The sequence below is a fragment of the Scleropages formosus genome, chromosome 23 (genome assembly GCF_900964775.1).
Source record: "Scleropages formosus chromosome 23, fSclFor1.1, whole genome shotgun sequence".
In the NCBI taxonomy this organism is placed as follows: Eukaryota; Metazoa; Chordata; class Actinopteri; order Osteoglossiformes; family Osteoglossidae; genus Scleropages; species Scleropages formosus.
In genome coordinates, this window is record NC_041828.1 from 3,734,774 (window position 1) to 3,750,796 (window position 16,023).

General features: G+C 46.2%; 1 protein-coding gene across 2 annotated transcripts in view; it reads right to left on the bottom strand.

The window, feature by feature from the left end:
* nhsl3 (NHS like 3) overlaps nt 1-16,023 on the bottom strand; it is a 45,000-nt gene that overhangs the window by 16,642 nt on the left and 12,335 nt on the right. The gene's annotated exons all lie outside the window — the stretch shown is intronic.

Here is a 16,023-nt window from a genome sequence, read left to right on the forward strand (position 1 = left end):
CCAATGGGAGAACTGCACTGCCCCCAACTAATTTATCGATTTAACACTCTGCTATTAATGGACCATAAAGAACACCAGGACACCTCAGCTGAAGGCCAAACATATAGGGCTTAAGTACAATATGTTTCATGCCAGTGATCTGCTGCAGAAACCACTGCTAGATGGGCTGTCTATTTTAAATATATTTATGCAATGCAATGTCTACAACTGCTTGCCCCAAGCAGGGTCACGGCAAACCGGAGCCTACCCGGCAAAGAAGGGCGCAAGGCCGAAGGGACTCACCCTGGACAGGATGCCAGTCTGCTGCAGGGCACCCCAAGCCCCCAGGCCCACCACACAACAGGCCCCCTAAATACACACACACATTTTCTGAACCGCTTGTTCCATATGGGATCGCGGGGAACCGGACCCTACCCGGCAACACAGGGCGTAAGGCCGGAGGGGGAGGGGACACACCCAGCACGGGACGCCAGTCCGCCTCAAGGCACCCCAAGCAGGACTCGAACCCTAGACTCACCAGAGAGAAGGACCCAGTCCAACCCACTGCGCCACTGCGCCACCATGCCCCCTCCCCCTAAATATAGCTATGATTATTTTTATTGTAGTGCTCAGCGTACCAGGAGAAGCATCTACAGCCTCAGGACATTAGTTCTGCATAGTCATAAAGAGTTCGCAACCCAAGCTAAGAATGGTGTGTTTGTGCACCTCTAGGACCTGGTGTGAACCTGGAATTTGTGTGTGAGCTCAGAGTGCGTGAGTGCCTGTGACATCATCGTCAACCCAAACAAGCAGAGGAGGGCCTTCACCACCTTTCCACTAGGTGTCGCTACATCACCCTTAATGGCACAGTTTTGGAACTTGAAGCTCACTGATTAAAAAAAAATCCAGTAAAAAAGGAGTCAGGTAAAGGGTGAAGATGTTTTCTGAAATATTAAAAAGATCCACAGTCAAGCCTGGCACAACCCAGAAAGGCTTTACATTAAAACAATAACTCGAGACTTGAGAAGCGGGTAGAGTTGTGGTTGTAGAATACAGAGGATGGGTAGGACTACTATGTGCATTTCATAGCTCTTCAGTAGGGGCACAAGAAATCGCAATCTACCCTCTCTTATGACCGCCCTCTTGTCAAACAATCACACACGTGCGCTCACACGAGTAGAAACATGAACAACGAAATAGAGGAAGAAAAACCAAAACGCAAACTAGAAGACGAGAATTCAGAGAGGCAAACATTTACATATTTACATTTATTTATTTTGTAGACAATTTTCTCCAAAGTGACTCCCAATGAACTCTATGAAGTGTTATGAGCCCACACACCTTATTCACCGCGGTGACTTACACTGCTAGATACACTACTTACAATGGGTCACTCATCCATACACACTTTCTCCGTCACTCACACACCATGGGGAACCTTAACAAAAACAGGTGGAAGGTTAATGAGACAAAAACAGAGGCTCTCGGATGTGGAAGACACACACGTGTCGCTCGTGCAGACTGCCAGTGAGGACAGTTAAGACACGGACATGACATGTTACTTCGCCGCCGTTAGAAAGGAGGCTTCGGGGGTCAGGTCAACGCGCTGAGCTCAGCAGTATGTGGAGAATGCCAACACGAGCACTGCGTGTTATCAGTCACTCAGAAATGGAAGCAATGATGGCTTCACATGACGAATTCATGTCTGAACTTGTAGCTTTAGCGGGAGATAAGCAGGGGTTTGGCAGGTGGGACAAGTTCTAGCAGCAGGACACAGCACGCTAAGCCAAGCTTCACAGGACAACACTTTTACACTCCCTGGTGCTGGAAAGGCGACTTAAAGGCACTTCATGCTGTCAAATTTCGATTGTGACCTGATTACACCTGCAAATTCCTTTGGTAACATGCAGCTGGGCAAGCGAGCGGTTGGTCAGTGGAGACGAAGTTGCGAGCCAAGGCTGACCTCACACGTTTCTCCCGGAGGGCCACAGCTGTGGCAGTTTGGCTCTCGGGCCTCGTATTCATATACACACAGCAAAGCTGTCAGGAGCTGGTCTCTTATTCTTACCACTGAAGCAGGGATGGGATGCAGCTGTCAGCAGGCTGTCAACATCAAACACCACCTACACAAGCGGTGACAGGGCTGGCCGACCCACGATCCCCTGCACATCGTTGGGACAGCATGATCTGTATCTGGTACAGCCAACCTGTAAACTATGGGTTTCCACGGCATCCTCCTCCCACCCCAATTACCCTGCACTGACTGGGCATCATCACAGAGATAAAACATAGCAAAGATGTGCTCCTGGGCCATTGTCTCATCACCACGATGCTCATATTCCACTGCAGGGTATCGGTTGGCTCGAACCAATCGGACGCGGGCAGAGTCCTTCTAGGAGGATGTCTGTCTCCCGGAAGCAGCACAGCTACACCTCCCTGCTTCCACTCCCCAGGAAGGATGCTGCTGAAAGTCACATGCAATGATCTCTCCCTTCCCCCATCGCCAGTCTGCAGGATGCTATTTTTGCCACTCATACTTACGCACTCTTCTGAAACCCAGCACCTCCTGCCATCACAAGTTGGAAAAGGAGATTTTCCCCCCTCTAGGGAAATTCAGGATGAATATCAGCATAAGGAGGGTCACTCAACACTTCTCAGACTGTCTTCTTTGCTCGGAGCAGTAAGAATAATCTAGTTTTGGTGAATGCAGACCTCAGGGCAGCGGAGCTGCTCTAACAAGGGGCCATTCACAGCTCGCCCGTGGGCCGTTCCTGATTGGTCAGAATCAGCCAGCCGTGTCGCCGCGACGGATTCACGGGTTTGTCTTCTCTTGCTATTCAGTCCATCACCCCACCTCCTGTGTACTGTCCTGCCCGGCGAACGGTGAGGCATTGTGATGCTTTGGAACCAGAGGCTGCATTGTCTGTTCGCCCCCCCGCGCCCGTCTCCCGACCACCCTCCCCGGATCTTCCGTGCCAGTCGAGGCCGTCTGGGTCGACCACCGGCAGCTCCTGAAGGACATGCAGCAAGGGAGGAAACGTGGCAGTGACCGACCACCGATCTGGAACTGGTTCCCATGTGCATGTGTATGTTTTCATGCTGTTTGTGGAGGTTAAGAAAATAAAGAGGTTCCTCTGTGACTCTGACACCCCAGATGGGTCCCAACTGGGAAACAACTGGGTGAGAATCGACAGAACAGTAACACCGATTGCTAATAAGAATAACTGATCGTATACCTGGCACTGACCCTGGTGCCCCATCGTTCCCACGGCCTCCAGAGGTTACGGGTCAAGAAGAGATTTCACACAGGTCAGCTGGAAGTGGGCATCTACATGGAGACACCTGAACGTCCTGTTTACAGAGCACATTTTACAGGCCCTCTGGCTCTGGACCAGGCTCTGGAATTTCTCTGGCTCATTTAAAATGCCATTATAATCCATATTCATAGAGTCTACCCACCGCTCACACCCCATTCCACCCGCTAACTCCAGAGGCGTGCTGGGAAATTTAGCAACAGTAATTAAAATGGAAGTAAGCAGATGGATGTGCTGGGAAAGGGCACTAAAGAAGACGGCTCTGCGCTACTAAAACACCTCTGGTGCAGGGATGTGACATGGTGTTTTAACAGGAAGCAAATAACTCGGAAAAGACTGTGCCTCGTGTTATCAGATTTTCCTTGTCAGTTCGATAATAATCTATTCTGAGTCATATTTCACTCCTGACATCACTGTGGTTCACGATCTGTATCCACAGATCATGAAGAAGGGAAAAGAAAAATGGAATTTTTCAATAAAATGTCGATTTTTCTGATATTATGATACAACATTTGCAAAAATGATATATACAAAGAGCACAAATTTATACTTTAAGGGCTGAAAGCAGGCTGAAAATTAAACAGATATTCAAGACTGAAGTTTGCTACATTTACATTTACATTCAGTCATTTAGCAGATGCTTTTCTCCAAAGCGACGTACATCTCACAGAAAATGCAATTTGTAGATTACCTTAGGAGAAAGAGAGATATATGCTACGTATTACGTAGTGCGACAGTTCTTTTCGTAGATAATGTTACTTATAAAGCTGCAATTTTTCAAGGATACAAGGCGATGATACAATGTCTGCATAATTTGTAAGGTGGCAGATCTTCAATTTCTAATGAATTCCTTTATTGTTAATCAAAGGTTGTTTTTATTAATTTTTTACGGCTACATGTACATTTATTCATTTAGCAGTCGTTTTTCTCCAAAGCGACGTACGTCTCTGAGAACAATACAAAAAGTGCATTCCACCAACAGTAGGAGAGTTCCAAGATTTACTAGATTTCATCGTATTTTTTGATTTCAGCAGCAAAATTTAATGCCCCCAATTTTGGCGCCCCCTAGCTGATCGCCTAGGTGTGACTAAATACGAAACAGGCCCGACTCGCCAGTCCCAGCAACCCTGAGCTGCCTTGTGGATCTTTCTCCCATGGTTATTGTTTCTGGTGCGGTAAGACAGGAATGTTTTCCCTTTAGGACTGAATCTTTGAAGCCAAACAGGAGCTCATGGTCGACCTTGTCCCAACCTGCCCTTTCCTCAGAAATTAAACACGGCGCTCCCTACGCTGTTTTTTTTTTAAATCCCCCTCAGCGTACGACATTTCCTTATCGTTTGCCAGGCAAAACGGGCTATACAAAGAACGTGGTGCGCTGGAACACGGCAGCCAGCCAGGGCCGTGACCTCGCGAGAGAATGGGCGGCTGGGCAGGATTAGGTTTCAGGGACAGCAAAAATCGATTTGGGGCTCAGATGCTGGTTTTCTCCTTCCGTCGCTCTCTACCTGCTGTGCCGTCACACACGTTCATGTTCACGGATCGCATTCCTCCCAATATGGAGCGAAGATTCCTTTCCACTTCTGACCACGAGCATTCCTAACCCCTATTCTCAACCTCACACACAAAGAAAGGGTGGGACAGCGGGGCTTTGAACTGAGTGCTCACATCTGGGCAGTAAAAACATCGCCATAGTAACGGGGAAAACTGAAATTCGGTACGGCTGCTCTAAATACAGATGCGCGTGACGTGATTGAGGAGCAATTTCTAAACAAATTCATTTCTCGTCAAGGAAGAAATGCAATAGCCCAAAAATAATCCAAGCAAATCACGTAATAGTAATGTAAGCCAAGGGGCGAAACCCCCGTGCAATTAGAATGAGTTACATAACCATGAGGTGAAGGAAATGTATTAGGTCATGCTGATAAAAATGAAGATGTCTCCGGACTGAAAACGATCTAAACCTCACAGTCGAAAATGGTAGGAATTTACATAAGGGGCAAAAAAAGACAAACGAAGAACACAAAAAACAACGAGAAATCTTGACATTTGACACCTTCAGATGTTCCGATTCAAAGGCGATGTGGGTCTTCTGCAGAACAGGAAGGTTCCTGTCATGTATGCACAGTGTGTCTGAGCTAACGTGTGTGTGTGTCTGTGAAACTTCACACCTCCCACCTCCTGGCCATACTTGCTGGCAGCACCACCTGGTCGTCATTCCCACCAGAAAGACGCAGGAACACATGACATTGATAACATCTTGCGAAGCATCTCCTGATAGACTAATCAGTTGGAGAGCCAGGTCGGTGCTGGAATGGGGTGAGACAACATGTTGATGACAGCTGTTGACAGAATGTGGGAAAGACTTCCCTCCGCCGGCACATGTGCACTGTGCAAACCCTAATCCTCCAGCTGACAAGTCTGTTTTCTACCTACTCACGTACCTGCTTTATTCACTTACATTATCTCACAGAAGCAGGTTTATGTAGCAGAAACTTCTGTCTTGCTATTCACACCTGCCTTTAAGTAAATGAGGAAAATACTGGAAAAGCAAACAGAAAAAAACGGTATATAATTTTATTATCCATCCATCCGTTATGAATCTTTTCTACCTAAAAGAAGTATGAAGGGGTCCTTCTTTGTAGTGAACCCAAGGATCACATCTATCGTATATAACGAAAGTCTGAGACAAAGTAGCCAATCAGAAGTGAGCAGGACTTCAGCCGCAACCAATCAGGGCGCAAAGTGAGCTCAGTGCTCCATGACACCAAGTCAGATGTTTTTCAAGTTGCCCACCTTTTCCAAAGGTTTTTAAAAGGGGTTTTTCAAAGCGGATGGGCGGACTGGTGTCCCATCCATGGTGTGTCTCCTCCCACTTCAACCTTACACCCTGTGTTGCCGGGTAGCTCCGGCTCGCCTCAACCCCGCTCGGGACAAGCGGTTATAGACAGTGGTTGGATGGATGTGAGCATTGCAATATTGCATTAGCTGACCTTCTAACCCAAACAAACTTACGATTAAACCCATTTATATACACAGACACATTTACTGGGGCACTTCTGCTTAGATACCACACTTGGGAGCTCAGCGTTAGTATACCCTGTGAAACTTGAACCGGTGCCACTTTACAAGCTTTGCGGATGGCAGCCGCAATCAGTGCGTGCAAATGACGCAGTCCGCAAGAGCTGGCAGGAGCGATCCAGTTAACACCACACAGCAGTGGTAAAATCACTTTGCAAGGGAAAATAAATAATGTAAAATACTGCAAGAAAAGCCTGCTCCAAAAGCAACAACATCGACAAATGAAAAACACATTCCAGAGGGATGTAGTGGATCCAAAGTGTTCTGACTATGTCTGAAGATGACCAAAAGGATGGCTGTATACACCAGTAAGTCAGGCTGCTTGGAAGATGTGAGCAGCAGGCCAAGGGAGACACCATAATGTCAGATGACTCACGAAAGAACTTAAGAGGTACAAATAATCACGTAAAGAACCTTAAGTTTTACTTTTTAGTTGACCTCCGAGGGCCTCTAAGAAGAACCCATTTGGACAAATTTCCTGGATGTCTGCAAAGATTCTCTAGTGGAATCATCTCATCATCAAATCATTGCCTCATCGCTGTGTCAAGGTTTTTTTTAAACACCCCACAGCTGTCGTGTCCAAGTGCAGAAACATGGGTACCTGAAAGATAGGAAAAACACCAAGAGACCCCGGCAGGACAATAAGGGGATTGATTTCCAGTTAATTCCAACTCAGCACCATCCCCCACAGTCCTTTGTTGGCTTGTTGATGTGAGGTGGCTATTAAGAGGATAGCACTGGTAGGCACCATGGCATGAGTTTGGTGTCTCCACCGTGCCTCCTGGCGATCCATTCTGCAGGAGTCCCCAAGCAAGCACTGTGAAACAGACCTCTCTTGTTCAAGAAACTCTGTGTTTTCACTGCCATGTAAGATTTCCTTCTAATTTTATAACTTGTCATGTGGCACATTGAAACAGCCCCTTTCACAGGGGTGGACCCAGACATGGCAAGGTAGTATAGTGGTTACAGCGAGTGCCTTGCAGTTAAAGGTCCCAGGTATGAACAGTTGTTCCTGCTATAGCGCCCTTAACCAGAGTTCTTACCCATAACTGACACAGTAAAAATTACCTTAGTGCATAAATGGGTCAATTATTTTAAGTAGCTTAGAATACAAACCCAACATTCTGAGTCACATAGGCAGAAAGCAGCGGGTTTCTGTTGGAGGTAATGATGCTGTGAGTGAAGGTGGGGTGGGTAGAGGATGACATTGCAAGGTCATCACCTCTGGAGCTAAGAGTTTTTACTTGTAGCTTCAACCTGAAACCTGAGTAAGTACAACTTTCAGTACTAAGCCTTCCAGGCTCAAGGTTCCAGCTGAAGAGATGCGTAGGGAAGACACCATCCGTATCTTTAATTCCACCAGGCAGACGAGAGAACTTCTGAGTATAGGTGAGGCAGAATAAGGCAAAGGGGACTTTTTTCTGAAATGAAAACCGTTCTCACATCTCATCACAGATAGGACACACCCCAACCCACTCCATCCCATTCCAGCAGCATATTATTCTACCAAGATGGGCTTGCAAGTCCAATATAAACCAACACATTACAGTCCAAGGCTTTTTAGGGCTGCCAGAACAAGGTGGAAGATCTCAAAAAGAGGTTTGGTAGGACCGCATGCTGTATACATTAAAGCCAACACCCCATGGAAACTCAGTCAGCCAAAGGTCTGTGCTGTTTACTATGGTTTTGTTTCCTTTGTATGACTGACCGAGCAAAAGGTAAAGGCAAGCCTGAGATTCCTTGTCTGAGCCAAAAATGGTGTAATGTACGTTAACATTTACATTATATTTAATTTGTTTCACACTTTTCTCAAAAGCAACTTCCAGTGTTAAGCTTTTTACAATGATTTACCCATTTACATAGCTGGGTCTTTTTTACCTGAACAATTTTAGGGTGAGTACAGTGCTCAAGGGTACATTAATAAAGAAGCCCCCGATGGGGGAAAGAGGGGAAAAGCAGGGTATGGGGGACGAAGCTGGAACTAGAGAGCCAGATTCCCTGCGTAATGGGGTGAGACGTAAGCACATGTGTATCTGACTCATCCTGAATCTGAATCACACCACAGACATTAACATCCAACAGAGGACCTTTGTATTGCATTTGTGTTTGTCAAACCAGCACCCGGTACCACAGTAATGGGTGACACATGTGCCTTTTGGTCACAGATGGGAGATAGACCCATGTACTTTTCTTTAAAGTCATATCTGAGCTGACTCAGAAGGAAGCCTTGTGATGATTGAGCAGGACTTGTGACTGAAGGGGCTGTAGGGTCAAGTCCCTTAAATAAGATTCTTAACCTCAGCTGATTCTGTAAAAGCTATTTAAATATAATGGGTACTGATTATATTTAGAACTGTAAGGTATATGGTTGCTTTGAGGGGAAAAAAAAAAACATCTGCTTATCTGCTGGGTGATAGAGTTGAACCCCAACAATATGAGGCAAACAAAAACAACAAAAACATCTACATTCACATCTACATTTATTAATTTATACATCTTAACTGCATTGTCTACTTTTCTGAAAAATTCTATCTCTGACAGTATTTTTCAGTTCCCATTAATAAAAGATTTTCCTCATTTTATTCACTTTGGACTGCAAGCTCCTTTCCATAGCAGACAATGAACAGACAAGAAACAGGAAAATGAACCTCTTCAAAGCACTGCAACTATCAACAATTTATACAAGGACTCACTGCACTTAAAAGCCCAAGACATGATTTTGCATTCTGTTTTTTTTTTTTCTCTTTAAAGAAGACCTTTAGCTTATGACTGCTAAAAAACAGGCACAGTTAAATCAGGCACAGGGACTTGTCAAGGTTAAAGCGTCACCCTAAAGAGCAATGAGATCCAAAAATGTTGCCCTCGGTTGAACACTTGAACACGAGACAGAAAGGTTGCAGGTTCAAATATCAGGAGGGACCCTGTTTTTAAGTCTCCTTCAGCAAGATATGTAGTTTCCACTTCTTCAGTAAGTTTCTAGGATGATAAATGACTTAAAGGGCAGTTATGGAAATTAGTTTGGATGGAAGGGTCTGATAAGTGGATGATGTCAGCTATGCAACGATTGCACAAGAACTCGCAATAACATCTGCACGTAAATAAACATTTAAAAAAGACCTGAATTACCACTGCTCTCTGGAGTGACTATAGGGAGTGACCAGCAATGTGTGTCTTATTAGTCCATTTATATTTCCATCAGTGATCAGTGGGCCTGTACCAACTGGTCTCTGGTTTTGCTCCCTCACCACCCAGCTGCATTATCGGTGCGTCATCATGAAGTGTTCTCTCGACAAGAAGTAAGCAGCAGGTGAACAGCCTCTTATTTATCCCACAGCATCCCGGTGGTCACATGACAACACACTCACAAAGTAGTATAGAATACGTCCCATAAACATATCCAGAAATGAACAAGGATCCCGTTGTGGGTGTTGGGAACAGAATGCTTCCTGGGTGAAATGACAAGGACATCAGATTTTGAATCATCATGAGCAAAGGAGCCTCTGTCCACAATCCAGACACAACTGATCTTCCTACTTTTTATAATGCCCTGTGATGAACAGGTGTCCCAGCCAGGACAATCACCACCTTCTGCTCTGTGCTTCTGGGAAAAGCTCTGAACTACCAAGACCCAGCATTTTGAATGACGCAAGTCGAAAACAGAAAAAAAGCTTTTGACCAAGACCATGAATGAATAAACACAAGATGGTCCCACTGACTTGCTTTTATAAGACTAAGTCAATAAATGGATTAACCTGTAAAGAGTGTAAGAGAGCGTCTGAGGCTGGCCTGATAGCGAGGATGAGGCAATGATCCATTTAGCCGGATTACACAACACCTGCCTTTTGGTGCAAACTGGCCCCCTCACTTCGCCACAATACATGCAGAAGATCCCAGGCTGAAGTGACCAAACCAATGAACACATGCAGAGGTGAATGCAAATATTCATTGTTGTTTCAGTGATCTTCTGGAGACGTCAGGTGTTCCGGCTTGTGTTCCGAATCAGAGCGAAAGTGCTCATGGGAATGCAGGCGGTGCCAGGAGATAGAATCTGCTCTGCTGCAGGCCCACGCTATGACTGAATTCATTTCCTGGGGAGCTGCGAGGGAAAATTCACGCAATGGAAGCCTTTCGCACTTTGCAGGCTTCAGAATTGAAAGCGAAGCTCAAAGCCTCGTAGGCTAACGCGCCACAGAGTTGCCCAACAAGACCGTGACCCGCTTCAGTCACACCAGGAAGAAGAAACAAATACACAAGTAGCAGAGGAGGTGACACCTTCCCGTTTGTCCCCACACAGAGATCCATCTCCAGGGATTTGTCACAAGGATGAGGGAAGCGCTACCAGCTATGACATGTAGCCTAGCATAGGGCGCAATAGGCTAGCACCGCGTAGCTTTTGCACGAGCGTAATGTCCGCAGTGCAGCCCTCAGGCGGTAAATATTCCCCAGCAAGTACATTGTAATTTCATAGAGCGCCAAACTCCAGACAGATTGTTTTGACTGGAATGGATTTCCCAAAAATAAATGCTGTTCCTCAGACGTTCATAAGCAATGCTTTAAAAAAGATATCTGCCAGCGAGAAGGACGGACGGGCTCAGACTCCGCACGCACGCACGAGACGGAAGAGGCATCAAGGCCAAACCAAAAAAAATGACGCACGAGAAGGAGGCCCTCGTTCAAACTGTCTGAATCTAATATCCTAATTGAATTTGTGGCCTTAATACGGAGAGCAGCTGGATTAAGACAAAACGGCATGGAACACGCAGAGCCGCCTCTCCAGCAGAGAGGCCTCCTTTGTGGGATCACAGAGCGTGGGCATGAAGGCCTTGGATTTGGAGAAGAGCGCAGAAATCCTCAGCTATGAGTTGCTCTCTAACAGCAGTGTGGCAGTCAGACCCACAGGATAGTCACCATGTGGATCCATTAACCGGAATGAAAGGGGTGCGCGCTGTAATGTAATAAACCACCATATTACAATAATGCAATAAGCCAGATAGAGACAGATCCCCAGCGCTGTATTTGCACTGCGAGACACAAAGGCAAATCCGGGAAAACACCGTAAACAGCATTAAAAGGAGAATTTTTTTATGAAACCACATTGTAATTATTATTTAATAATTTTGGTGTCGCTTTTCTCCGAAGTGACTAGTGAGCTGAGGTTTGAATACAGGTGCTTACATTTATATGTCCGTTAGAGTAGGGTAATTTTTACTGTCACAGTTCAAAATAAGTGCTTCAAGGACACTACAGGAGAGGGGATTCAAACCCCGGACCTTTGACTGCAAGGCAATGGCTCTAACTACTGCGCCACCTACTGCCTCAACCTTCTGTTAATGATGTTATAATAAAGCATTCAGTCCTCCATTCACCTAATTGTCAATCTATAATAAACCTGGAAGGTGTGTTAATATTACTATATATATATATATATAGCTATATAATATATGCAATATGCAGTAATACTTTTGCAGAACTAAATAGGAGTCAAAAGAACAAGCAGTATTAAGTGGTACTTAGGTGTAATTAATTTTTTAATGCATTTAATTCATTAATTAGTGATTATAATTAACTGTGAGAATGAATTATTATAAGTATTGTTATGTGGTAAAGTCATGCACACTGATTAAAATGTATGCATCTTACGAACATATGAGGAAACATGATGAAATTACCAGAGTTATTTGCATGTCAGAATAGAATGGACACCATTACTGGACAAGTGCTGATTCACACGCCTGTGCGTCACACTCAGAAATACCAGAAGATCCCATAAATGAGGGTGTGGGACAGTTAAAGGGTGACATACAATCCGGTATTTAATCCCTTGTTATGTATATATGTACATATCACAGTTTACACTGTGAATCCAATTCCATTGTAATAAAAGGCCATTTCTACAGTTATTGTGACAAAATCCTACTGTTCATTGTTCACCTTCTCACTGTGAGATGACACACTGAAACTATAGACAGGAGGGAAACACCTGTAAGGTGACCCACCCGCTCCTAGAATGGCTGGATCAAAAATAGAGGAACGTTTTTCCTGCACAAGCACACAGTTAAGGTGCGGTGGTGCTCTATTTCTCATATATCTATGTAAAGCAATGTGCGTTAAGACAGAAGTGTGAACATGAGTGTTTCTTGCTGCCCTCTGCGTTGTGCATTCAAGCAAAAGAGAGAAGGACGGCGAGCGGGCTGTTACAGGATGCTGACACCATCCCGCTGGGTGTCTCCAGTCGAGAGGGAAAAGAGAACTAGCAGAGATCGCAGCACCGCCCTGTCATTGTGGGAAGGCAACTAGAGAGAGCGGTTTCATTCAAACGGTCATCAATTTCATGCCCCATTACCCATCGCAGTTTGATTCAGCGCTGAAAGCTTCCTGGCGTTAATAAGTGTAGAGTCGCGCTCATTCCTGCTGAGCGGTCATCCATTTTTCTCACAGTTTCTAAATCACTGTCCGGTCGCCTATGTGCGAAAACATCCAACAATATCCGAGGACCTCATCTGTACCGATATGGACAACAAGGATTTTGGGTGGAACCGGTGGTTCTTAGACTTCCACCCTAAGCTGTTCATGACCACAGCACCAGAATACGTTATTTGCACATTTAGTGGAAATGACGACGCCCTCAGGGTTGTAGAACCCAGGTGTCACAAGTGCTCCGGAGCCATTTATACCTATAGGGTCCTAGAATCCGATCACTGGGCAGAAACATTGCTGGTGACCTGGTAACTATTTATATTTCACCATTTCTTCATGCATGTAACACAAGTATCCAAGATAACTTTGTACACTTCGAATAACTGGGCAAAAGGGCAATTTTTACTGTATCATTTCAGGGGATGAACCTTTATTAGGGTAGTACAGCAAGAGGGGATTCAAACCTGTGTCCTATCTGACCACTGTGTGCCCTACTGTCCCATGTACGTAACCTAAGGACCCTGGCGCAGGCCCGTGTCCCACAACATGTGCTGAATGTCTTCGCAAACTTGGGACCACATGCAAAATGGGCTGGCGGGTCGAGATGTTCCAGGAAACAAGGCGCGTACAAAGGTTTGAGGTTTTCAACTCCGGGATGCAGACAAGACGCGCTCCTCCTAAATGGGGGCAATCCATTAGACATGCTTTACCACTATAAATAACTGCAGTATTGCTACAAATCTGTTTGCGGCGAGGGCTTCGGAGCACATCGCGCGCACACACCGCACAACCTTGTTACGTCAGTTTCTCAGATTGTGCATCACACTCCCTAAAGAGGGTTTGCACTTACACACACATTGGCCAGATACTGCAGAGGTAAATGAAAAGCAGAGGTTTATTTCCAAAACAGGGCACATTATCGAGTCGGTTTGCAGCCCCAGCAGGGTAAGATCAGGACAAACAACAGAAGAAGCAACTGATGCTGCTGAACAACTGGACTTGTGACCCGCTAATGTACCAGCTGCTATTGTTTTGTGGTTTAGTATCATGACGCGCACATGATAAAAAGCCTTCGGAGAAAATGCTTTTAAAATCTCCCGTGAATTTAAACATTGGCCAAAAATGCAGAAGGAGCTCGCTGGCTGCTGGCGGGTAGAAGGGCCACTGTGAACCAGCGGTTTCTCATACTTCCTAGGGGTGCAAACACAGGCTGCCCCTCTAAGAGCCGCCGCCCCCCACAATATCCAGCCGGAGGGCGGGAAACGATAACTGACCTCGTCTGGGGATCCTCTCGGAGACGCTCTTTTTCCAGGCTCGGCTGGGGGCACGCTTTTGTTTCCAGCGCCAATGGAAGGGAAGACACAAACCCACAACATTCCCGCTCTCTGATTGGCAGCTAAACAATCGCTGCATTTCCATAACAATACTTATGTCCGATCGCTATAGTAACGGCGCTCCAGTTTGTGCCGTTTTACCTGTAATCAGACAAGATGGGCGTAGACCTCGGGCGTTGGGCCTCGGCTCAGGGAAGCCCAAATAAAAGACCTCACACACAGCGCAAGAATGTACCAGATGCCATTTATCTTTGATCTGCTGAACAACCCACACAGACAGAGAAATGAAGAACTAAATAAACAAGCAAATGGAAGGAAATTTGTGCACGTGAACAATACCCTAAAAATGAAACATATTTAACCAGTTAGAGCAGAAGGGGATTTGAAACGTAGCCTCCTGTTAAACCGCTGAGCTCCATGTTATTTCTTCAGCTGTTATCGATCTGCCCTCGACAGACACAAACTGGAACAAATTTTGGAATTATCTGTGTTTGGAAGAGGATTCTGTGCGAAGAGTTACTGGCGCTGCGACCTTGTCATGGTCTCCATGGGGTAAATCTCCAGTGAGCTCTGCTCTGGGTTCCCGTGTAACCCAGCATTACCGGATCACCACGATTACCTGTTATTTGCTCTCTTCGTTATCTTTTCGGATGACTCTGCATTCTTCTGCTAGGACTGACCTCATGAGCTCATGAACAGTCCCCTCAATAAGGAGCCATTTTTCCTTCGGTCCTCTCAAGACATCGTAGATAACAGCTGTTCATCATTGCCATGGAGACAGCGATGCTGTCACATGTCTCACCGGAACTCTTATCCACACGACACGGCCCAGCCTGGAAGGCAGATCCGTTGGCTTTTCGATGAAAGGGCTACGCTCGGTGAGGGTGGCCTGGTTGGGTCAAGCTGGACTGCTCAGGCTCTTGGGTGTTCGTGGAGGAACGGGATGGCAGATGGGCACAGGGTCAACCCCCTTTCAACCTCAGGGAGCAGAACGACACCACAATGTGAAATTCCACCGGCCAGGACATGGTGCCTTGGGCGATCGCATTCCCACGGTAAAGAAATCCTGTTCAGGTTCGGGTTCAGTGGACGACATGTTCTTAATGGGCAGCAGGTGGCGTAGTAGTTAGTGCTCTTGCCTTTCGCTCAAAGGACCAGCATTCCCACTCCTGCTGGAGTACCATTGATCAAAGTACTTACCCTGAACTGACCGTAAAAATCACTCAGGTGAATAAATGGGTAAATCAGTGTACTGTAGGTAGCTCATTATACAAACTGGAGAATCTGAATGAATAAAAACAATAATAGTTTGGAGCAGAGGACTAAGGGTACATTTTCATTCTGAGTTTGGTCTGGCCTCCCTCCATGAACGTGTCATGTGTCAAACGGTTCAGAGCCTATCCTGGAGGAACAGAGCACAGGGTAGGGTGGACCCTGGATGGGGTGCCCATCCATCGGAGGGAAATTACACACACACACACACTTATGTCTGTGGACATAATTTTCACAAACCAAACTACAGACACAAGCAGCAGCAAAAGATTCTAGCTGCTGAAAGGACAAAAGTCAAATACGGAAACCTGTTTGTCTGCTTTTTCTTGCCTCAAGGGGGTCACGGGGCCAGGGCGGGGGGTCAGTCGGTGGGGGGGAGAGCGGCAATGGAATTAGATTTTCCACTCCGGCTCACCCATCTCGACCTGGTTGCGGACAACCTTCCAGAAGACGGGTGTTAACACACCTGGGAAACACACAGCCTCAGACCTGCAAATTACCTGGCTGCCAACCATGTGCCCTCGGGGGCCAATGGAGACCCGGACCGAGACAGCTCCTTATCCCCAGAGCACATCTGGGGGCCAATCAGGAGGCACACACACAGACACACACACACACACGCGGGCGCG